General features: G+C 37.9%; 1 long non-coding RNA gene across 1 annotated transcript; it reads left to right on the top strand.

Moving 5' to 3' along the window:
- The first annotated feature begins 7813 nt into the window (after positions 1 to 7813).
- LOC108303367 lies at positions 7814 to 18754 on the top strand. The gene is made up of 3 exons (XR_001824802.2): positions 7814 to 7824; positions 18510 to 18512; positions 18579 to 18754. It is a non-coding gene; the product is annotated as an uncharacterized LOC108303367 (long non-coding RNA).
- The last annotated feature ends 5347 nt before the right edge of the window (positions 18755 to 24101 follow it).

The following is a 24101-nucleotide window of genomic DNA, read 5'->3' as shown; positions in this document are numbered from 1 at the left end:
TGGTAAATCTTATTCCATTTCTTTATTTTGAGCCTGTGTATGTCTTTGAACATGAGATGGATCTCCCAAATACAACACACCAATAAGTCTTGACTCTTTATTCAATATGCCAGTCTGTGCATTTTAATTGGGGCATTTAGCCCATTTACATTTATGGTTAATATTGTTATGTGTGAATTTAATCCTGTCATTATGGTGCTAGCTGGTTATTTTGCCCATTAGTTAATGCAATTTCTTCATAGTGTTGATGGTGTTTACACGTTGGTACATTTTTGCAGTGGCTGGTAATATTCCCCCCGTCAATATTTATTGCTTCCTTTAGGAGCTCTTGTAAGGCAGGCCTGGTGGTGACAAAATCCCTCAGCATTTGCTTATCTGTAAAGGGTTTTATTTCTCCTTCACTTACGAAGCTTAGTTTCACTGGTTAGGAAATTCTGGTTTGAAAATTTTTACTTTCTTAAGACTTGAATATTGGCCCCCACTCTCTTCTGGCTTATAGGGTTTCTTCAGAGAGATCCACTGCTAGTCTGATCAGCTTCCCTTTGTGGGTAACCTGACTTTTTCCTCGATGCCCTTAACATTTTTTCCTTAATTTCAACCTTGGTGAGTCTGAAGATTATGTGTCTTGGGGTTGCTGTTCTTGAGGAGTATCTTTGTGATGTTCTGTGTATTTTCTGAATTTTAATGCTGGCCTTGCTAGGTTGGAGAAGTTCTCCTGGATAGTATCCTGAAGTGTGTGTTCACTGCTGGAGTTTGCTGGGGGTCCACTCCAGACCCTGTTTGCCTGGATATTACCAGCAGAGGGTGCAGAACAAAAAAAATTGCTACCTGCTCCTTCCTCTGAAAGCTTTGTCCCAGAGGGCACCCACCAGATGCCAGCTGGAGCTCTCCTATATGAGGTGTTTGTCAACCCCTGCTGGGAGGTATCTCCTTGTCTGGAGGTACAGGGGTCAGGGACTCACTTGAGGAGGCAGTCTGTCCCTTAGCAGAGCTTGAGCACTGTGCTGGGAGATCCACTCCTCTCTTCAGAGCTGGCAGGCAGGAACATTTCAGTCTGCTGAAGCTGTGCCCACAGCCACTCCTTCCCCCAGGTGCTGTGTCCCAGGGAGATGGGAGTTTTATTTATAAACCCCTCACTGGTACTGCTGCCTTTCTTTCAGAGATGCCCTGCTCAGAGTGGAAAAATCTAAAGAGGCAGTCTCCCTATAGCAGCTTTGTGGTGCTGAGGTGGGCTCCACCCAGTCCAAACTTCCCAGTGGTTTTGTTTATACTGTAAGGGGGAAACTGCCTACTCAAGCCTCAGTAATGGCACATGCCCCTCCCCCCATTAAGCCCAAGTATCTCCCATCGACTTCAGACTTCTGCACTGGCAGCTAGAGTTTCAAGCCAGTGTATCTTTGCTTGCTGGGCTCCATGGGGGTGGGATCCACTAAGCAAGACCACTGGGCTCCCTGGCTTTGATGTCCTTCCAGGGGAGTGAACGGATCTGTCTCACTGGAATTCCAGGTGCCACTGGGGTATTAAAAAAAGACAAACTCCTGCATCGAGCTCAGTGTCTGCCTAAATGGCTGCCCAGTTTTATGCTTGAAACCCAGGGCCCTTGTGATGTAGGCACGTGAGGAAATCTCCTGGTCTGTGGGTTTTAAAGATCACAGGAAAAGCAGAGTATCTGGGCTGGACAGTACCATCCCTCATGACATTGTCCCCCATGGCTTCCCTTGGCTTGGGGGAGGGAGTTCCCCAACCCCTTGCAGTTCCTTGGTGAGGCATTGCCCCACTCTGCTTCTGCTCACCCTCCATGGTCTACGCTCATTGTCTAACCAGTCCCAATGAGATGAACCAGGTACCTCAGTTGGAAATGCAGAAATCACCAATGCCTTCTGCATTGGTCTGTCTGGGAGCTGTAGAAAGGAGCTGTTCCTATTCAGCCATCTTGCCCAGGAACCAATTTCAGTTCTTTTGCATTTGCTGAGGAGTGTTTTACTTCCAACTATGTGATCTATTTTAGAGTAAGTGCCATGTGGCACTGAGAAAAATGTATGTTCTGTTGTTTTGGGGTTGAGAGTTCTGTAGATACCTATTAGATCCACTTGATCCAGAGCTGAGTTCAAGTCTGGAATATCCTTGTTAATTTTCTGTCTGGATGATCTGTCTAATATTGTCAGTGGGGTGTGAAAGACTCCCACTATTATTGATTCAGAGTGTAAGTCTCTTGGTAGGTCTCTAAAAGCTTGTTTTATGAATCTAGGTGCTTCAGTATTGGGTGCATATATATTTAAGATAGTTTGCTCTTTTTGTTGAATTGTCCCGTTTCCCATTATATAATGCCATTCTTTTTTGATCTTTGTTGGTTTAAAGTCTGTTTTGTTAGAAATTGGGATTAGAACCCCTGCTCTTTTCTGCTTTCCATTTCCTTCGTAAATTTTCTTTCATCCCTTTATTTTGAGCCTATGCGTGTATGTTTGTGCTTGAGATGGGCCTTTTGAATACAGCACAACAATGGGTTTTGACTTTTTATCCAATTTGCCAGTGTATGTTTTTTAATTGTGACATTTAATCCATTTACATTTAAGGTTAATATTGTTGTGTGTGAATTTGGTCCTGTCATCATGATTCTAGCTGGTTATTTTGCACACTAGTTAATGCAATCTCTTTATAGTGTCATGGATCTTTATACTTCAGTGTGTTTTTGCAGTGGCTTGTACCACTTTTTCCTTTCCATATTTAGTGCTTTCCTCAGGACCTCTTGCAAGGGAGGCCTGGTGGTGATAAATTTCCTCAGCATTTGCTGGTCTGAAAAGGATGTTATTTCTCTTTCACTTACGAAGCTTAGTTTGGCTGGAAATAAAATTATGTGGTGAGGATTCTTTCCTTTAGGAATTTTTAATATTGGCCATTACTCTCTTCTGGTTTGTAGGGTTTCTGCTGAGAGGTCCTGTGTTAGTCTGATGAGCTTGCTTTTGTAGGTGACCTGACCTTTCTCTCTTTATACCCTTAATATTTTTTCCTTCATTTTGACCTTGATGATTATATGTTTTGGGGTTGATCTTCTTGTGGAAAGTCTTACTGGGATTCTCTGTATTTCCTGAATTTGAATCTTAACCTGTCTTGCTAGGTTGGGGAAGTTCTCCTGGATGTTATCCTAAAGTGTGATTTTCAACTTGGTTCCATTCTTACTGTTCCTTTTAGGTACTCCAATCAGTCATAGGTTCAGTCTTTTGCATAGTCACATAGTTCTCAGAGGTTTTGTTCATTCCTTTTTACTCTTTTTTCTCTATTCCTGTCTGTCTTTCTTATTTCAGCAAGATAACCTTCAAGCTCTAATATCCTCTCATCTTCTTGATTGATTGGGGTTGCATTACGAGTCTTGTGCTGTGTTTTTCAGCTCCATCAGTTCATTTGTGTTTGTCTCTAAACTGGTTATTCTAGTTAGCAGCTCCTGCAATCTTTTATCGTTGTTCTTAGCTTAGTGAGGTTTGTTATTACCCACATCCTGAAGCCTACTTCTGTCAATTCATTTATCACATCCTCTGTCTAGTTTTGCATTCTTGCTGGAGAGGTGTTGTGATCATTTGGAGGAGAAGAGGCACTCTGGCCTTTTGAGTTTTCCGCATTTTTTCACTGATTCTTTCTCATGTTCATGAGTTGATCTAATTTTGGTCTTTGAGGTTGCTGACCTTGGATTAGGTTTTTGTGGGGATTTTTTGTTGATGCTGTTGTTTTCAGAGTTTGGCTTTCTTTCAATAGTCAGGTCTCCCTTCTGCAGGGCTGCTGCAGTTTTCTGGGGGTTCAATTCAGGCCCTATTCACCTGGGTTCCTCCCTCATCTGGAGAGGTCACTTAGGGAGGCTGGAGAACAGCAAAGCTGGACACATGTTTTTCCTCTGGGATCTCTAACTCAAGGAGAACTGAGTTGATGCCAGTAGAATGTTCCTATATAAGGTGTCTAGTGACCCCTATTTGGGGTCTCACTATGTTGGGGAGCACAGGATCCAGGACCTGTTTAATGAAGCACTTTGACTGTTCTTTGCTGCAGGGGATGTTCTTCACTGGAAGGAAACCCACTTGTCTGGGCTGCCTGGATTCCTCAGAGCTATCAGAGGTAAAGACTAAGTCTTCTGGTCCATGAAGACCATGGCCACCTCTCCCCCTGGGGCTCAGGCCCATGGAGATCAGAGTTTTGTCTTTAAGCCCCTGGCTGGAGTTGCTGGAGTTCCTGCAGAGAGGCCCTGCTCAGTGAGGAGAGATGGCTCAGGGTCTGGCCTAAAGGGGCAGCCTGGCCTTGATCTGCTACAGCCAGTGTGCTGCACTTTGGGGAATACCTCTTAAGACTGATCAAGCCATTCAGTATCCCCAGCACCAACAGAAAAAAAAATAAATAACTGATTTAGAGCTACAGTAATGGCTGCAACCCAACCTCCCCCCACACCCTGCCCCACACTGCTGTGTTCATCGTCTTAGGCAGCTTGCAAAGCTATAACTTGCAGTGAATGCCGAAAATAAAGTACTCAGACAATTCCAGGTGAACGGAGTAAGGGGGTAGCTCCTCGGAGAGAGTCTGCATCAGCATCCGTCCACAAAGTATTTATTGAAAGGGCTACAAACGTCAACTAGATGGTCATATGAGGTGAGTTGCTAAAGCACCTGTGACCTTGTGCACACTCAAACTGCATTCTCAGGAGGCTGTTTTCAGCATTCCTTATCACACCACACACTCCACTCTCTGTCGTGTTTTCAGGGTCAAGGAGTTTCATTCCCATGCACAAATAACATACACACATTGCCTCAGTATTTTTCCATGCCCCAACCTCAGATGCCTTGTACATAAACTTAAATGTGTTGCTGTGCACCCCCCACATCTGCTTATTTAATTCTTAGAGCATGCTGGTCATCTAATGCAAGATAAGCTTCTAGTGTTCTTCCCTGGTTGTAGATGTGTCAGGTGGCAGCACAGAGCCATCTGTAGATGCCTAGCAAACAAATACTAAAAAGAATGTAAGTATAGTGGCCAATCACCCAAATGCATACATTTAATTCAGACAACCAAGTGTTTGGGTTTAACCATTGAAGGGCGTCTTGTAATTGCTGAAGGATACTTGTTTGCAATTGCTGTGACCATTCTTCAAGTTATTTCTTTAATTCACGCACAAAAGTGGAAATTTGAGAGGACAAATGGTCGTGATAAGCCCCTTGCAGATATGCTTTTCTAAATAACTGCAAGATGCAATCTCCTTCCCAGTTCCAGGTTAAATTTCCAGGCAGCCACACTTCTGCTCACTGTATTAAGATCATGACATAGATTATATTTAACTATATAATATTTTGATGAGACAAGGATGAAGCATACCAGCTACTGGAAGAGACTTTAATACTACAAAAGGATTGATTCTGCTCTATGATAGGAACACCTTGCCCAACAGGAGTATATAAGGGTGCATAGTACAAATCAAGATTGTATCAGTAACATTATTCTGTAAAGAAAGGGTATGGTTGCCACCACTAGTAATGTACTCATCATGTGAAAAAACCCTTTCAAAAAAGGGAAGTCCTACTCTCCAGCTTTGGGTATAAGCAGGGCTTAAATCTTGTTTCCTTTTAGTTATAGTATTGATCCTGAAAACTCGTTCTCTGACCAGGTGATAGAACTATTGGAGGGACTCCCAAATCCAATAGTCTGATTTGCAGACATAAGATAACCATGGGGGCCCCAATCAAGTAAGGTCCAGTTATCAAACAGAGGCCCATAGCATGGTAGAGTTTGCCTGCATGGAGACCACTGGACAGCCTCAAACGTATATTGCCAGTCCCTACTCAGATGGCATATAGGAAGATCAGGCACTTGCGTAGCTTCATTAGAGACCTCAGGAAGATTAGTGGTAACAGCAGAAATAAAAGTCAGGTTTGCAAGCTTAGCATCCCTTTTGGGCTGATAGTAAAGATACTCCTGAGGAATGAAAGTAACATGCTTATGTGCGTTGTGGAAAAACAAAGGGGGATTACTAGACAATAAAGTCAAGGAGTTATTAAGTTTAATTCATCTCAAATTTTCAGTTAAGGGGTAAGACATGGGCATCCATTGACCTTCTATGCAAGAAGTATCATTAGAAGACAAAGGCAGGTCAGCATCCCACCATGTAATAACATTACAAACGGGGATTTAGAACATGACTCCAATAAACATGTTCTTGAGCCGATCCCACTTGGCAAAGGACAAGAATTACCAGCCACCCTAACATCCATGTCTATCTTGCTTTCTCAGAAGTTTCCCCAGTTACAGCCAGATATATAAGAAACCAGTTCTCTGCAGTTGCAGGGGCTTTGATGGTGGCAAGCCAGATGGTTGCTTGTTGATTCAATTTCTTTAGCTGTCCTCAAGTAATGTCAGGTGTCTTCCAAGTCATCACCATTATTGCTGGTCGATTCTCCAAGGACAGGTCCTGTTCTCAAGAGAAGAATCCCATAGTACCCCTTTTTTGTTTTTTAAGATATATTTTAAGCATTTGATGAGCTTGTTTAATAAGGGACTAACCGGGTTGAGTTATAGGGAATGGCAGTCTTGTGTTGTATGTGGCAAAGTTGTAATGCATATGCAAATTGAGCACTAAGATAGCAAGGGTCATTATCAGTTTTTATAGTTTGTGGAAGGCCTAAAGTCATAATAGATTTAAACAAATGAGTAACTGCATCTTTACTTTTTTTTCTGGTCTGGGAGTTAGCAGGTATCAAGCCCATATAAGCGGATACTGAGTAACATCAATCTGCCAGATAGCATTAGGCACAAAGCCTTGTGGGTTGCCACCAAGTCGTAACAAAAAAGGAGAGAATGCCATTGGCAATTAAGACAACTTTTAATAATCTTGTGAGCTTGAGCAAGTGTTAAATGAAACTATTTTTTAAGACTGTGGGCTTTCTAATGAAAAGAACCGTGATTAGCTTGAGCTCTCAAAAATGGGTGATATAAAGAACAGAAGAGCTCTTGTGCTACAAGAAACAAAGTGAATAGGAGTTCATTAGTAATGAACTCCCTTCACATGTGCAAGATCTAAATGAGTAATACTATGCACTACATAAGCTGAATCACCAACTAGATTTATGTCTTGGTGAGAAAAAGTTTGTAAGGCCAATATTAGTGCTCCCAACTCCATTTATTTCATAGTTTTAAAATGCTCTTGGATTTTGTGTTGTCAATTTTGCATGGCATCTTCCCATACTATATAGTTGTGTTGTTTTTTCTGAACCATCTGTAAAGACACTAGTGGCGTGAAACAAAAGCTCAGAGACAACAGTAGATGCAAATTTAACAGGCACAGTTTGTAAAAAAATTCAGGAGCTTAGAGGCTGGTAAATGGAAGCTGATATTACTGAAAAAGTCAGCCATTGCTACTTACCAATCAAGATCACAAACTAAGAGTATGAAATTATTCCTTGCTCAAAGGTAGGAAAAGAGTAGCTGGGTTATATCTTGATAATTGGATGCAACGTTGGTGCCCTTTTACGAGAAGAGAAGCTATTAAATCTGTGTCTTGTATATGTTTAGAGTGGTTATGAGACAGGTACACAGTAAATAAAGAAGTGGCAAAAGATAAAGCTTACCTGTTAAAGGCAAGGAAGGGATGGATATTTTTAGTAAGTTTTACTATATTCTGGCCCTTGAAAGTTATTAGAATGTGACTACAAGTTGCCAGGATAATAAACCTGCATTGAGTTAGCTTAAGAGTGAAAAAAAAAAAAAAAAGAAAGAAAAAAGTCCAAAAAACTTTTTAAAAAGTCTCTGGGTGTTGGTCACTTTCCTGAAATAGCCTTTAGCTGGAATGTCAGAAGCGAGGTGGGGAAAGTAGGGCTGTGGCTGGTTTCTTTTCACCTGATGCAGGCTCTTTAGGCAGCCTCTTTTAATAGCCTGCCACCTGTTGCTGCCCTTACCCTAAGAGGAAGAAAGGAAGGAAGGAGAACTACAAGTAGCAGCGAGAGGCCAGAGAGTGACCAGGTGGTAAAGTGCGTGTGTAAGCGTGGAGGCAGGAGGTGAGAAGGTAACAGGCTGGGAGAAGACCACTCCTTTTATATTCCCAGCAACCTATGCCTGGAGCCGGCCCTGGAAGGTAAGGCACTGAAAATATACTGGGTTTTTAATTATTTTTACTACCCCCAAGCAGAGAGGCTCAGGGGAGGAGCAGACATGCAGCACAGGGTCTGTTTTGAAGTTTCCAGCCACAGTGCTTTTAAACAGTGTATAAAAAAGTGAAACAAACATTCCTTACTGCTGCGTCTATCTTCTGACGATGATGGCAGCTGTCAGAGCTCCTCCACCTCACCACTTGCAAAGCTTATAGATTTATAGCATTTAACATATGGCTATGGGAGTGCACCCCTTATTAGTGGGCTTCTCCTCCAGACCTCCGTACTCTAGGCTGCTCCACATTCCTCTGCCCACCTTAGGCTAATAAGGTTGGGGTGCACATGAACTATTTCCTAACCCTTTCCCCAGGGGGCCAGGGAAGGCAAGGAATTGCTTGTCAGCTGACATTGGGCACAGTTACTAAGGTACGTGACCATGGTGAGGAGGATTCTCGGGACTGGGCTGGAGCTGCCTGCAGCCACCTGGGGACTCGGCCTGTGCCTCTTAGTCTCCCCTTCATCATCAAAAACCCAGAAAAGGGAAACCTGCCCAGACTGCTAGTGACAAAATGTGCACTCCATGGCATCTCAGCAACTCTCCTTCCCCAGGCCTCTGTGGGCAGCAAGAAAGCCAGCGCTACGTCCGATAAAACCCAGGAGGCAGTATGCAATTTTCCTTTGTAATCCAGGGAAACAGAAAAAAGACAAGGCAGAAAGGCTGATGCTAGAAGTACGAAGTGAGAACTTGCATATTAGGAAGACAATTATAATCAGCCACTTTCTTTCCCTCCTGGAGGCATTTTCCAGCAGGGAAGTTTGTCAAGGAGATGTGGCCACCCAATCATAAAGATGTTTGCTGACAGGGGGTCTTATCCAGGAACCATCCCTTGGGCAGCCTCCAGGATCCTCAAGGGAGATGGCAGGTACTGCTGGCTGAATGCGGCCAAGGAATGAAGGTTCCTTTAAGGGTGGAGGAAAAGAGGGCAATAGCTTTTCTACAGGGGGAAGAAAAGCCTCTCATCTGTTCTTATCCTCACTAGAAAATTATCTTTCTTATTCCTCATAGAAGGAATGAAGAGGGGAGAGAAGTCTCTCCCTGTTGTGATTTCTGTTTTTCCTTCTCCTTTAAATCTCCTGAATTCCCTTCAGGTGGAGAAGATGGGTGGTCTGACTCACCACAATCTGGCAGATAGGATACAATGCAGAGCATACCAGTGCCCAGGTGGTTAAAATAGTAACATTAGTAATATGACCTTTCTCATATCCTCTTTTCAGGCAGTGACCTACCTGCTCCCATACCTCTAAGGTTCCTTGATCAGGAAATCAAGGGCATTCCTGCCAAATTAAGAGCATAAGCTTGCATAGAGCTCCAGGCTCTACAGTGCACTGGATAGGCTTAAGTAGCTATTGCGCTGTTTTAAAAAACACTTTCTGCTTTTTGGTCACTTCTTGACCCATGATAACCTAATCCCTGATATTCTACTTATATGTCTCATTCTCCTGATGGGAGTCAGGACTGTCCCTTACAGGGGTTGATGAGCTCTCCCCCTTCATGCGTAACTTCAAGGCGATCATGTCAGGGGCACCACTTGCAAAGCTTATAGATTGCAGTGAATGCCAAGAATAAAGTATGCAAACAATTCCACCTGAGTGGGGTTAATGGGTAGCTCCTCTGAGAGAGTCCGTCCCAGCATCCATCAGCCAAGTATTTATTGAAAGGGCTTGTATTAACTACAAACATCAAGTAGATGCCATTTGAGGTGGGTTGCTGAAGCACCTGTAACTTGTACACACTGAAACTGCATTCTCAGGAAGCTCTTTTCAGCATTCCTTATCACACCACACACTCCACTCCCTGTCCTGTTTTCAGGGTCAAGGAGTTTCATTCCCATGCACAAAAAACATACACACAGTGCCTCGGTATTTTTCTATGCCCCAACCTCAGATGCCATGTACATAAGCTTAAATGTGTTGCCATGCGCCCCCCACACAGCTAAGAACCACAGTGATGGCTGTTGTCTCTCTCCCGGGGAGCTCAGTTTCTTTAGGTGCCAGGCAGCTGGGGTGATGATGGCCACCCTCCCTTGAAGAGCTCAGTTGTCTTAGGCATTTACTAAGCTGCCACCCTTTCCCCCACGAGCGCTTAGTGTCTTTGGCAACTAGGAGCCACAGTAATGGCTGCCGTTCTTCCCACAAAGAACTCAGATGGCTCATACAGCAGGCAGTCCCAGCGCGCCACCATGCCCAGCTAAGTTTTGTATTTTTAGTAGAGACGGGGTTTCTCCACGTTGACTGGGATGATCTTGATCTCTTGACCTCGTGATCCATCTGCCTCGGCCTCCCAAAGTGCTGGGATTACAGGCGTGAGCCACAGTGCCTGGCCACCACACTGCTTTTCTTTGCTTTCCATGGGTTATGCCAATCACCTAGTCAGTCTTGATGATAGAACCTGTATACCTTGGTTGCCATTACAGGATTTGAACACTGTTTTGGTTCTTTTCGGTGGAAGCCTCTGACTGCTGCCGCTTCTAGTTGGCCATCTTGGCCCTACCACTCCTATTAAATTTCATTAGGAAAAATGAAGGGTAATCTAGTGAATCCAAAAGAACATGTATAGGTTCCAGGACAGTGTGCAAAAGCCCAGCAGTCACAAAAGGTGAGACTGCAGACTGTAGAGTGTGTGCTTTTGTAACCACAAGTGTGGGCAGCCAAGAACACAGATGGAGTTTGGTCAATTGTATTACAGCATAAGGAATCACTAGGACTGAGCTGTGCAGACTTTCCTCCTAGTTGCCTCATTATAGGCCCCCTCCATATGTTAAGGATACTAGGGTGAAAAAAAAAAAGACTTATTCAAACAAAGTAAATATTAAAAGCAAATCTATTTGTCCCATAAGGAGTTTCATTTTGGAGAAGGTGGTTTGGGGAGAAGGTTAGAAAAAGTTGTGTAACTTATAAATGTGATTTAAAAAAATGAAATTTAGGTTGCATTTTAAATAAGACTGTTCTTAGTTCACTTGCTTGGACATTTCTTATATACCTTTATGTAAATTCCTTTGTATCTCCCACTGTCTTAGTTGTGTCTTTGTTAAAGGAATCTAGCCTAACACGAGCACCATGTTTCTGGAATCCTGGTGCTCCTTGGAGATTGCCCATTAATTTGAGTTTTCCCTTCTGTGTTACAGTGAAGGTGCTTGGGCTTTATCAATGTGTGGAACTCAAGCCATCATTGAAAATTTTTAATCTTGTTCAATGGAAGTATTATTTCAAAAACCACTCTTTTGGATATAAGGCAATATGTATTGAAAGATTTTCTCTTCTCCTCCAGATGTGGTAAAAGCACAGTGACAATACTATCCTCTTTATGCAATGTTTTTCTCAATTGAGTTTATATTCACAAGTGATTAACATCCTTCTCCATCCACCCATCTTTATTCAGATAACCCTGATTATCTGCATGGCTGGATTGGAATACTAAGCACTGTTTTGTGTGCATAATCTCTTCTGGAATTACTGCTAAAAAGCCTGTAAATTAGGTTATTTTATAAATTCTTTGGGGCCACAGGCCAATGAAAATATGGAAATACTGATTATATTGTTAACTTTTTGGATCATTTACATTTGAAGAACATGAGAAACTTAATACTGAACTAATTCAACTTCTAAGACTGGAAAAAACAAAACAAAACAAACAAAAAAACATACTTAATTGAGAAAGAGGCCAAGTCAAATCACATCCAAGCAGTAGGAACTTCTCTGGTTAAGGATGAGCAAAATGAAAAACTGGGAGGAAGTTCTTCGGACTTTGTGCTTTTAACTCTAAAAGTAAGAAAATTAAATTTTGAAGTTCAATTACTTTGGAATTGAATGTTTTCGGACTTCAACTTGCAAGGAAATTTAATCTCTGATCTTTTCTCTCTGGGAATTTGGTAATAGAAAGGGGTTTATATTCAATTCTGTTGCATCTCTATGTTGGCATTTCATTATTGGAGTATCTTCATGTTGTCATTTAATCTCATTGCAGGATCTATGATGTGCTATTTTGGGTAATGTTGCTGGATGTAACTTGGAAACCAATATAAAGAAAAGGATGAGTTTGGTTTTCAGCTTTGGGTGCAGAGTGGAATTGATTTAATTAACGCTTCTTTCTGAGAAACTTCAGAATTTGCTAGAGTAAAATCTCGTGTCTGCAAGTTGTCCCAGGATAATACATAATATATAAAAGAGCAGTGGCCAATCTTAGAAGAGTGATTTTGTTAAGATAGGAGTAAGACCCTCCTCTGATGATTTCTCTCTTCCCCTAAGAGGGAAATTCTCAGCCCTAGTTGACAACAAGATTAATAACTAAGTTCAATAGTTAAGAGAACAAAAAACTGGTGAATATTAGCACTGAACACTCCTTCTCAACTTCTAATGTTTTCTTTTTTCTTCCCATGAGGAAGGAGACCAAATAGTGTAATCCCTAGTCTTCTTCCTTTACACATTCTACTTCAGGACAGGGAAGAAGAGTTATTTATATAGTTTAGATACAAGTCGTTTGTCTTATATGTGATTTGCAGATGTTTTTCTCCCACTTTTTAGTTTGTCTTTTCATTTTTTTAACAGTAATTTTCACAGAGCAAAAATTTCTAATTTTGATAAAATCTAATTTTTAGTTGTTTTCCTTTGTGGGTCATGCTCCTGTTGTGATGTTTAGAGGCTTTTCACAGATCCTTAAGTCAGGAGTAGATTTCCTATGTTTTCTTATAAAAGTTTTATTATTTGATGTTTCATATTTAGTTCTATAATTCATGTTGAGTTTTTGTATAAGATGAGAAATTTAAGTCAAAGTTCATTTTTTATTGCACATTGATATCCAATTGCTCCATACCAATTTTTTAAAAATATTATACTTTATTGATTTATTTACAAATATGTAAAACTTTTTTTTACATATTTGTAAAAAAATCAAATGGCCATATTTTTATAAATGTATTTCAATACTTTTGAAAAGTGTCAAATTCACTTCCCCTTTTCTTTTTCATCATTTTTTATTTTTTAGCTATTTTAGTTTCTTTGCCCTTCCACATAGATTTTAGAATCAGTTTGTTTATATCTATAAAATGATGTTTTAAAATTTGGATTGATATTTCATTAAGTCTATAGATCAATTTGAGGAGAATTGAAACCTTTATGTTAAATTTTCTACAGTATTTCTCTCCATTTGTTTAGATTGACTTTTATTTACATTTTAAAAATATTTCAATTTTGAATTCGTGTACATATTTTGTTAGATTTTTGTTGTCTAATTTTTGCTGCAACTATAAATTTTTTGTTTTAATTTCCAAATTGTACATTGCTAGTATATATAATTGATTTTGTGTGCTTACTTTTCATCTTGTGAAATCATTAAACTCAGTAGTTTTAGAGAATATCTTGGTAGATTTCTTGGGATTTACTATGAAGCTAACCTTGCCGTTCTTAAATAGAGACATTCTTCATGTCTTTCTTTTCTATATGTATTCCTTTTGTTTTGTTTTCTTTAAGCAGAATTTCTGACAGACTCATAAAATTAGTTTACTATATTGGACTTTAAAATCCTCTAAGAGATTTTAAACTTACTCCATAAATTGAGACTTTGAAAATTTGTATTTTTAGGGTAATAGTGAACTGGAAACAGTTCTCCCCTCTCAGAGGTAAAGCACTACTTGACATTCTCATATTCCCTGAAAGAATGAAGGTTATCTTGATTTTCTAGTGCCCTTAACATTTTTCAAGGGAAAAAAATAAATTCTCTGTGGAAGAAAATAAAATAACCATATACTTCAAGTTATCTCTAGCATATTTATTAAAATGCCTTGCATTCAACAGAAAATGTTCAAACATGCTAGAGAAAAAGAAAACATGGCCAAAATCTATGAAGAATGATATACAATAGTCCCAGAATCATAGCTGATACAAGTTAGGGAGCAATAAATTATAGACTTTAAAATAGCTCTGCTTAATACGTGCAAGGAAATAATTTAAAAATGAGAATTTTGAAAGAAAATGAAAACAAAAGATAGGGGTTTAATGGATGGATTAAATTATATTATACAAAGCTATATGAAGAATAACAAATTGAAAGTCATTTCAAAAGGAAATCTCCAGAGCAAAGCATGCAGCAGCAAAAAAAGGAAAACAAGAAAAATAGTGAATAAAGGGATGTATAAAATAATTCCAATATAAATTTACACTTTTGGAGTTCTAGAAGGAGAATAGAGTTAGTAGGGGCAGGAGCAATAATAATGGGATTTTCCATAAAAAAATTGAAAGACATTAAGTCACAGATTCAAGACAATATGACCTATAACTAAGACACATCATATCACAGTAAAATTGCTAAAACTAAAGAAAAAGCAGCCAGAATAAAAAGAGTTTACCTAAAAAGGAATGACAATCAGAATGTCAGCAGACTTCAACAGAAAAAGGGAAACCAGAAGAAAAATATCTTTAAGGGGTTAAAACAATTCAAAACCTAGAATTCAAAATCCAGCAAAAAAAAAAAAAGGCCAAAGTATTAAATACATTTTTAGCCAAATAAAAGCACAGATATACAGCACAGAATATTTATTAACACGAAATAAGCAATTAAAAGAAAGGTTTGGGTTTAAGATATGCGGAACTTAGCAATCCTTAACTTTCAGTCCCTCTTTAATAGAAAAAAAATTAAGTTTTGACTGCAAAGGTAGGTTAAAAAAAAAGTGAATATTTGTTTGAATGAAAAATTAATAAAATTGCTTTCAAAAGCTAAAAATACCACAAATATCCCAAATTTGAGACAAATTATGTTTTTAATTAAATAACATATCTATAATTCTTTTAAATTCTTCTGGTTTGTTGTGTTGAGCCAATTTTGCCTACTACTTTATTTAGACATTTATTACCAGATAATGTTAGGAAAATATGCATCAAATACTCCCAAATACAATCCTTCCTTTTGGGATGCATAAAGCACCACCCACGTATAAATTTGCTCTTGTGTCTTTCATGTTTCTGGTTAACAAACATAGGAATTCTGATACATTTCATTTCACACCATTCTTATCAAAAGGAAAATTGTATATATGGTAGATGTATAATGCATTTTGGTATATTCTTGGTAAGAATATACTGAAGAATATTCTACTTTTATTAAGCATAATTTAGAACCTAATTTATGATTTTACATGTCTGATGAATCAATGTTTCTGCCTTTGGGCATTACAGCTTTCTTTTCTTTCTTCTCCTCCTTCTCTCTTTTTAAAAAATTTATTTGTTTTATTTTAGGTGCATACTTTATCTGGCATTTCTCCCCATGTTAACCCTCCCCACTTTCCTCCACCCCCCACTGTCTCTCCTCTACCCCCTTCAACTGCTCCCAGTGTGTGATGTTCCTCTCCCTGAGTCCACATGTTCTCATTGTTCAACACCCACCTATGAGTGAGAACATACAGTATTTGGCTTTCTGTTCTTGTGTCAGTTTGCTGAGAATGTTGGTTTCCAGTTTCATTCAAGTCCCTACAAAGGACACAAACTCGTCGTTTTTTATGGCTTCATAGTATTCCATGCTGTATATGTACCATATTTTCTTTGTCCAGTCTATCATTGATGGGCATTTCGGTTGGTTCCAGGTCTTCGCTATTGTACACGGGGCTGCAATGAACATATGTGTGCATGTGTCTTTATAGTAGAACATTCTTTGGGTATATATTGAGTAATGGGATTGCTGGGTCCAGTGGTATTTCTATTTCTAAGTCCTTGAGAAATTGCCATACTGTCTTCCACAATGGTTGAACTAATTTACACTCCCACCAACTGTGTAAGAGTGTTGCTATTTCTCCACATCCTCTCCAGCATCTGTTGTCTCCAGATTTTTTAATGATCACCATTCTAACTGGCATGAGATGGTAACTCAGTGTGGTTTTGATTTGCATTTCTCTAATGACTAGTGATGATGAACATTTTTTCATATGTTTCTTGGCCTCATATATGTCTTTTTTTGAAAAGTGTCTGTTCATATCCTTCGCCCACTTTTGAATGGGATTGTTTTTCCTTATGTATCTGTTTCAACTCTTTGTAGATTCTAGATATTAGTCCTTTGTCAAATGGGTAGATTGTAAAATTCTTTTTCCATTCTGTTGGTTGGCGATTCACTCTAAAGATGGTTTCTTTTGCTGTACAGAAGCTCTGTAATTTAATTAGATCCCGTTTTCTATCTTGACTTTTATTGCCAATGCTTTCGGTGTTTTAGTCATGAAGTCCTTGCCTATGCCTATATCCTGGATGGTTTTGCCTATGTTTTCTTCTAGTGTTTTTATGGTGTTAGGTTTTATGCTTAAATCTTTGATCCATTTGGAGTTAATTTTAGTGTAAGGTGACAGGTAGGGGTCCAGTTTCTGCTTTCTGCACATTGCTAGCCAGTTTACCCAACACCATTTATTAAACATGGAGTCCTTTCCCCATTGCTTGTTTTTGCCTGGTTTGTCAAAGATAAGATGGTTGTAGATGTGTCGTGTTTCTTCTGGGGTCTCTGTTCTGTTCCATTGGTCTATGTCTCTGTTTTGGTACCAGTACCATGCTATTTTGATTACTGTAGCCTTGTAGTATAGTTTGAAGTCCAGCAGTGTGATGCCTCTAGCTTTGTTCTTTTTGCTTAGAATTGTCTTGGCTATGCGGGGTCTTTTGTGATTCCATATGAAGTTTAAAGTGGTTTTTTCCACTTCTGTGAAGAAGGTCATTTGTAGCTTGATGGGGATAGCACTGAATCTGTAGATTAATTTGGGCAATATGGCCATTTTCATGATATTGATTCTTCCATGAGCATGGAATGCTTCTCCATCTGTTTGTGTCCTCTCTTATTTCATTGAGGAGTGGTTTGTAGTTCACCTTGAAGAAGTCCTTTACATCCTTTGGTAGTTGTATTCCTAGGTATCTTACTCTCTTTGTAGCAATTGTGAATGGGAGGTCGCTCTTGATTTGGCTCTGTTTGTCTGTTACTGGTATATAGGAATGCTTGTGATTTCTGCACATTGATTTTGTATCCTGAGACTTTGCTGAAGTTGCTTATCAGTTTGAGAAGATTTTGGGCTTAGACAATGGGGTCTTCTAGATATACAATCATGTCGTCTGCAAATAGAGACAATTTGACTTTCTCCTTTCCTATTTGAATACACTTTATTTCTTTTTCTTGCCTGATTGCTCTGGCTAGAACTTCCAATACTATGTTGAATAGGAGTAGTGAGAGAAGGCATCCTTGTCTAGTGCCTGATTTCAAAGGAAATTATTCCAACTTTTGCCTGTTCAGTATGATATTGACTGTAGGTTTGTCATATATAGCTTTTATCCTTTTATGATACGTTCCATTAATACCTAGTTTATTGAGAGATTTTAGCATGAAGGCTGTTGAATTTTGTAGAAGGCCTTCTCTGCATCTATTGAGATAATGATGTGATTTTTGTCTTTGGTTCTGCTTATGTGATGGATTACATTTATGGATTTGGGTATGTTGAAGCAGCCTTGCAACCCCGGGATAAAGCCTACTTGGTCGTGATGGATAAGCTTCTTGATGTGCTGTTGCATTCTGTTTGCCAGTATTTTATTGAAGATTTTTGCGTTGATGTTCATTATGCATACTGGCCTGAAGTTTTCTTTTTTAGTTGAGTCTCTGCCTGGTTTTGGTATCAGGATGATGTTGGTCTCATAAAATGAGTTAGGGAGGGTTCCCTCCTTCTGTATGCTTTGATAAAGTTTCAGAAGGAATGGAACCAGCTCCTCTTTGTACATCTGATAGAATTTGGCTGTGAATCTGTCTGGGTCTGGACTTTTTTTGGTTGGTAGGCTATTGATTGCTGCCTCTACTTCAGCCCTTGTTATTGGTCTATTCAGGGTTTCAACTTCCTCCTGGTTTAGTCTTGGTAGAGTACAGGTGTCTAGGAATTTATCCATTTCTTCGTGGTTTACTGGTTTATGTGCGTGGAGTTGTTTGTAGTAATCTCTGATGGTAGTTTGTATTTCTGTGGGATCAGTGGTGATATCCCCTTTATCATTTTTTATTGCATCTATTTGATTCTTCTCCCTTTTCTTTTTTATTAATCTGGCTAGCAGTCTGTATATTTTGTTGATCTTTTCAAAAAACCAGCTCCTTGATTTATTGATTTTTTTTTTTGAAGGGTTTTTTGTATCTCTAACTTCTTCAGTTCTGCTCTGATCTTAGTTATTTCTTGTCTTCTGCTAGGTTTTGAGTTTTTTTGATCTTGCTCCTCTAGCTCTTTCGACTATAGGGTATCGATTTTAGATCTTTCCTCTCTTCTCTGGGAGGTATTTATTGCTATAAATTTCCCACTCAACATTGCTTTAAAGGTGTCCCAGAGATTCTGGTGAGTTGTGTCTTCATTCTAGTTGGTTTCGAAGAACATCTTTATTTCTGCCTTCATTTCATTGTTTATCCAGTCGACACTCAGAAACCAGTTCAGTTTCCAAGTGGTTGTGTGAGTTTGAATGTGTTTCTTGGTCCTGAGTTCTAGTCTCATTGTGCTGTGGTCTGATAGACTGTTTGTTATGATTTCTGTTCTTTTGCATTTGCTGGGAATGATTTGCTTCCAATGATGTGGCCAGTTTTACAATAGGTGACATGCAGTGCTGAGAAGAATAGTTTGTAAGTCAAGAGGCAGAAGATATGATTTAGAGTTCTAATGTTCCTGAGTTGTTTGGGAAATGGTAAGAGTTGCAGGAAACCTTAGACTTAGTAAGTACAAGGGGCTTGTTTTCATCTAGTGAAATCACTAAAAGAATAGAAAAAGAGCATACACAGCATTCAAATGAAACACAATAATGTCTTTCTCAGCAACTTGGATAGAGTTGGAGAACAATATTCTAAGTGAAGTAACACAGAAGTGAAAAACCAAAAGCCACTTGTTTCACTTACAAGTGGGAGCTAAGCTATGAGTATGCAAAGGCACACAGGGTAATATAATGGACTTTAGAGACTCAGAGAGTGGTAGGGGAAGGGAGCCCGGGATAAAAAAAAAAAAATGCACATTATGTACAATGTATACTACTTGGGTGATTGTATATTAAAATCTCTGAATTCACTGCTATTAATTCATTTAACAAAAAAAAACCATGTATACTCCCAAAGCTATTGAAATTAAAAAAAAAAAAACAACAGAATTGGAGTGAAAGATAAAAGAAAAGGGGCCCACAGAAAGAAGGGGAGATCCCAGATGCCTACCCAAAATAAACTCTTAATGCACTGAAAGTTAATAAAAAAGGATAGTGTAAAACTACTGAGTTAAAAGTAATAGAAAATGGCATATTAACAGGTAATTAGTCCAAAATTAGGCAAAAAGGGAGAGAAAAAGGAAGTAAAGGCAAGACAAAGGTAAAATAATAAGGTTTAGATGTAATCAAAAATATATCATATTAAATGTAAATGAACTGTAGGATACCACTTAAAAACAAAGATTATGAGACATGACTAAAACACAACTATATGCTTCTTACAAGTGGCGACATAAATGTAAGATTTCAGAAGCCTGAAGGTAAAAAGGGTAGGGAGATATAACAATGCAAATGGTAACAAGAAAGCTAGTGCTGCTAGATTAATATCAGATATAGACAAGAAACATTCAAAACAAGCTGGGATACTTTGTAATGATGTAATCATTTCTACAGATATAATAATTCCAAATATATAAGCTGCACAAAACATTGTCAGAGCTAAAATACAAAATTGACAAAATTCTTATGTTCACAGGGGAGACCTTAACATACTTTTTTTCCTACTAAATACTTAAGAAACAACATCAATCTAAAAAAAAGAAAAAAAAAAAAGAAACAAATCTGTTTCCAAGACAAAAAAAAAAAAAGGGTGGGGAGAAATACTTTCCAACTCAGTTTATATTGCCAGGAGTGTTGATATTAATACCTGATAGGGACATTAAAAGGAAAGATTACAGGTCAATCTAACTCATAAACATTGGTGCAAATCTTTTAAACAAAATGATATCAAATCAAATCTAGAAATACATGTTATGATTAAGGTGGCTTTGTCTTAGGAATGTAAGTTTGGTATAATATTTGAAAACCAATCAATGTAATTCACCATAGTAACAAAATAAAGAAGAACTCATATATAATCTAAACAAATGCAGAAAAGACTTTTATTAAACAATATATTATGTATTTGTTACAAACAAATATAGAAAACAGTAACTAGAGAACTTCCTTAACTGACAAAAAATAATTTAAGAAATGTAGCAACTTGCCTGTAATCCCAGGACTTTGGGAGCCTGAGGCAAAAGGATCAGTTGAGCCCAGAAGTTTGAGACCAGCCTAGGTAACATAGTGATATGTTGTCTACACACACACACACACACACACACACACACACACACACACACACACACACGCTTAGCTGGATGTGGCAGCATATGCCTGTAGTCCCAGCTACTTGAGAGGCTGAGGTAGGAGAATCACTTGACCCCAGGAAGTTGCAGCTGCAGTGAGCTGTGATTGCACCACTGTTCTCCAGCCTAGGTGTTAGAGATCTGTCTCAAAAGAAAATAACATTAAAAAAAAATTATATTTAGCTACTACTATTAAAACAGCTAGTTTAATGATATGAATTCCTCTGAGATCAGGGTCAAAACAAGGAGGTCCCATATGACTCCCTTTATTCAATATTGTTTTGCAAATTAAAGCCAATAGATTAAGGCAGGAATATATAAATAAAAGATAAGGTTGGAAAAAATAAAAGTAAAAACCCATCATTAACAGTTGTTGGTTGCATTTCCACCTAAAATTCAAAATCTACTTGTGATCTTCCACAAAATAGTTGTTAGGATTTTGATTATGATTGCACTGATTATTTAGTTTGAAAGAAAAAAAAAGCAGCTTTTAGGTACTGAGTGTTCTAATCCGTGAGAATGTTTTCACTATTTAGATCATTATTTACATCGTATTTTATTAGCTCTGTTAAATCTTGCTTTGTATATTTTGAGGGCATGATTTTAGGTACATACAAATATCTTCCAGGGTAATTGAATTTATCATTTTGAAATATTCCTCTGTATCCCTCATTAGGGATACTTTCTTATGATACTTGGCTTATAATAGTCTGTTTTATCTAATATTAATCTAGATATATCAATTTTTCTTTTGGTTAGTATTGGTAGAGTCTATATTTTTCTTCTTTTAATTTTCTGTATCTTTATGTTTTAGATTTTTTTAATAGCATAGAATTATATTTTTCTTTATCTTGTCTGATTATATTTTTCTTATAATTGAAGCACTTAGTCCATTTATATGTAATATAATTGCTGGTATATTTAAGTTGAAATCTACCATTTTTTAAAATGCATGTATTTGCCCTGCTTGTTTTCTATTTCCATTTCTTACCCTTCTTGCCTTATTTTGTTTCATTTTTATAACTCCATTTTTTCTTTTTATTAAAGTAGAAATACACATTTTTTTTTTTGCTTTTTATCATAGAGATTACTGTTTAAAAATAATAGTACTTTTATTCTTTTCTAAATAGTATTAGGGTCTTGAAACACTTAAAAATTTAAATTTTAACCTAAAATTCATTGAATCATGTATTTAATTTTCTCTATTTTAAGCTCAAGGCATTATTCTTCTTGTTTTATAAATTTGGTATTCATTTAGATATACCTACATAATTCTGGTTTTCTTGCTTTTTCCCCTTTCTTATTCTCTGACCTTCCATCTGGAATCAATTTCCTTTTGCCTGGGGAACACTATCACTTTTATATCAGTGAAATGTTTTGCAAAAAAATTCTCTTAGGTTTTACTTGCTTGAATAAGTATTTATTTTACCTTTTTACTCAAACAATAATTTCGCTAGGCACAGAGTTTTGGATCTGTCTTTTTTCAGTAGGTTGAATATTTTCTTCCACTGTCTTCTGGCTTCCAGTGTTTCTGTTGAAACACTGGAATTTCTTAATTGTCAATTTGAGAAAATTAAGTTGACGCCTAGTAATTGTACATGTTTGTGAGATACATAGTGATGTTGTGATACATATAATGTAGAATGATCCATCATCTCAAACTTTTATCATTCTTTGTGTTGGGAACATTCAATATTGTCTGTTTAGCTCTTTGAAACTATGTATTATTGTGAATTATAGTCATCCTACAGTGCAATAGAATGCTGGAAATTATTCCTTCTATCTAGCTGTAATTTTGTATTCTTTAACAAATCTTTCCTTATCCCATTCTTTTCCTTACCCTTCTCTTCCCCTAGGATATTTTGTTCTACTTTTTACTTTTATGGTAATTAACTTTTTCTTAAGCTTCTACATGTGAGTGAAAACATGCAGTGGTAAACTTTCTATTCCTGGCTTATTTCACTTAACATGTCTTCCAGCTTCATCCATATTTCTATGAATTGCAGGATTTTATATTTTTAATGGCTGAATAGTATTCCATGGTGTACATAAATTACATTTTCTTTATCCAGTCATTTGTTGTTAGACGCCTAGGTTGATTCTTTATCTTCGATATTGTGAACACCTGCAATAAACATGGTGGTGCAGATATCTCTTTGATACACTGATTTCATTTTCTTTGAACAAATGCCTAGTAGTGGGATTGCTGGATCCTGTGGTAGTTCTAGTTGTAGTTTTTTGAGGAAACTTTATACTATTATCCATAATAGCTGTACTAGTTTACATTCCCACCAGCAGTGTATAAGAATTCCCTTTCTTCCACATTGTTGCCAGCATTTATTATTTTTATTGTTACTTCTTTTTAGGTCATTTACCTTTTATTCTTTATTTGTTTTAAAAAACTTTCTCATTCTGTTTCTTTTGCACTAGTTTTGTTAGGACGGATTTCTTTGAATTTATTCTGCTCTATGTTCATAAGATCTCTTGAAACTGTTGCTTCATGTCTTTTTAAGTTTTGAACAGTTTCAGCCATTATATTTTCAAATTACCCATTCTCTTCTCTCATCCTAATATTCAAATTAAATGCATGTTAGAATAGTATCACTGTATGCTTTATATCTCTTACAATCTCTCATGTTTTTTTCCCATCCTATTGTTACTTTATGATTCACAGTAGGTATTTCCTTCTGACTTATTTTTCCCATGAGGTCCTTTTACTTAGGTATCATCCTTTCTTCTAAATGGCAATTCCTTGTGATTCTGATCTAAAATGAGAGAGTTCCACCATTCCCCTTTATGGGTCACGGACTCTATTCTTACTCCTACTAATACTCAGAACCTATCAAAAGCAGGCTTAACACCTACCTCCAGAATTAACAAATGCTCCCAGAGGAAGAGTCACATTAAATGCCAGGTTTACATCCCTGAGAACCTTTTTTCCCTTAGCTATGGTCCAGCAATTCTTCAGCGTTTTGATGACTTCCAACAGATTGTTTTGCTGTCTAGATCTTCTAGTTATATTCAGTGGGAGGAAATGAGAGGCATGAACTGGTCTACCATTACCCAAAACAAAATTTCCATGACATTAATATTTTAGAATATCAAAGGCAAACAGTAAATCTCAAAATTTAGAAAAAGAGTAGACCACAAAAAACAGTAAACACCAGACTGATATATTTTTAGCAGCAACACAGGATGCAGGAAGTTAATGAGATAAAGTTCTTAAAGTATTAAAGTTAATATAATTTGAGAGGTGGAACAAGATGGCAGAATAGAAGCCCACACTGTCTCTATTTTGTCTCTCCTACTCAAACACCAAATTTTAACAACTCTCTGCACTCAGAAAAACACTGTCATAAGAACCAAAAATGAGGTAAACAATCACAGTACCTGGTTTAAATTCATATTGCTGAAAGAGCTTTGATGAGGGCAGAAGAGACAATCTTGAGGTGCTGACATTACCTCTCTCTCATTACTTGGCAGCAATCCTGTGGCCAGAGAATCTGTGTATTTTGGGGAAGGAGAGCACAGTGACTGGGGGATTTTATATTGAACTTGGCGTTGCCCTGTCACCATGGAGAAT

The sequence above is a fragment of the Cebus imitator genome, unplaced genomic scaffold (genome assembly GCF_001604975.1).
Source record: "Cebus imitator isolate Cc_AM_T3 unplaced genomic scaffold, Cebus_imitator-1.0 Scaffold46, whole genome shotgun sequence".
NCBI lineage: Eukaryota > Metazoa > Chordata > Mammalia > Primates > Cebidae > Cebus > Cebus imitator.
Note: the sequence above shows the minus strand (reverse complement) of the source record. Positions and strands in the feature narration are given on the sequence as shown.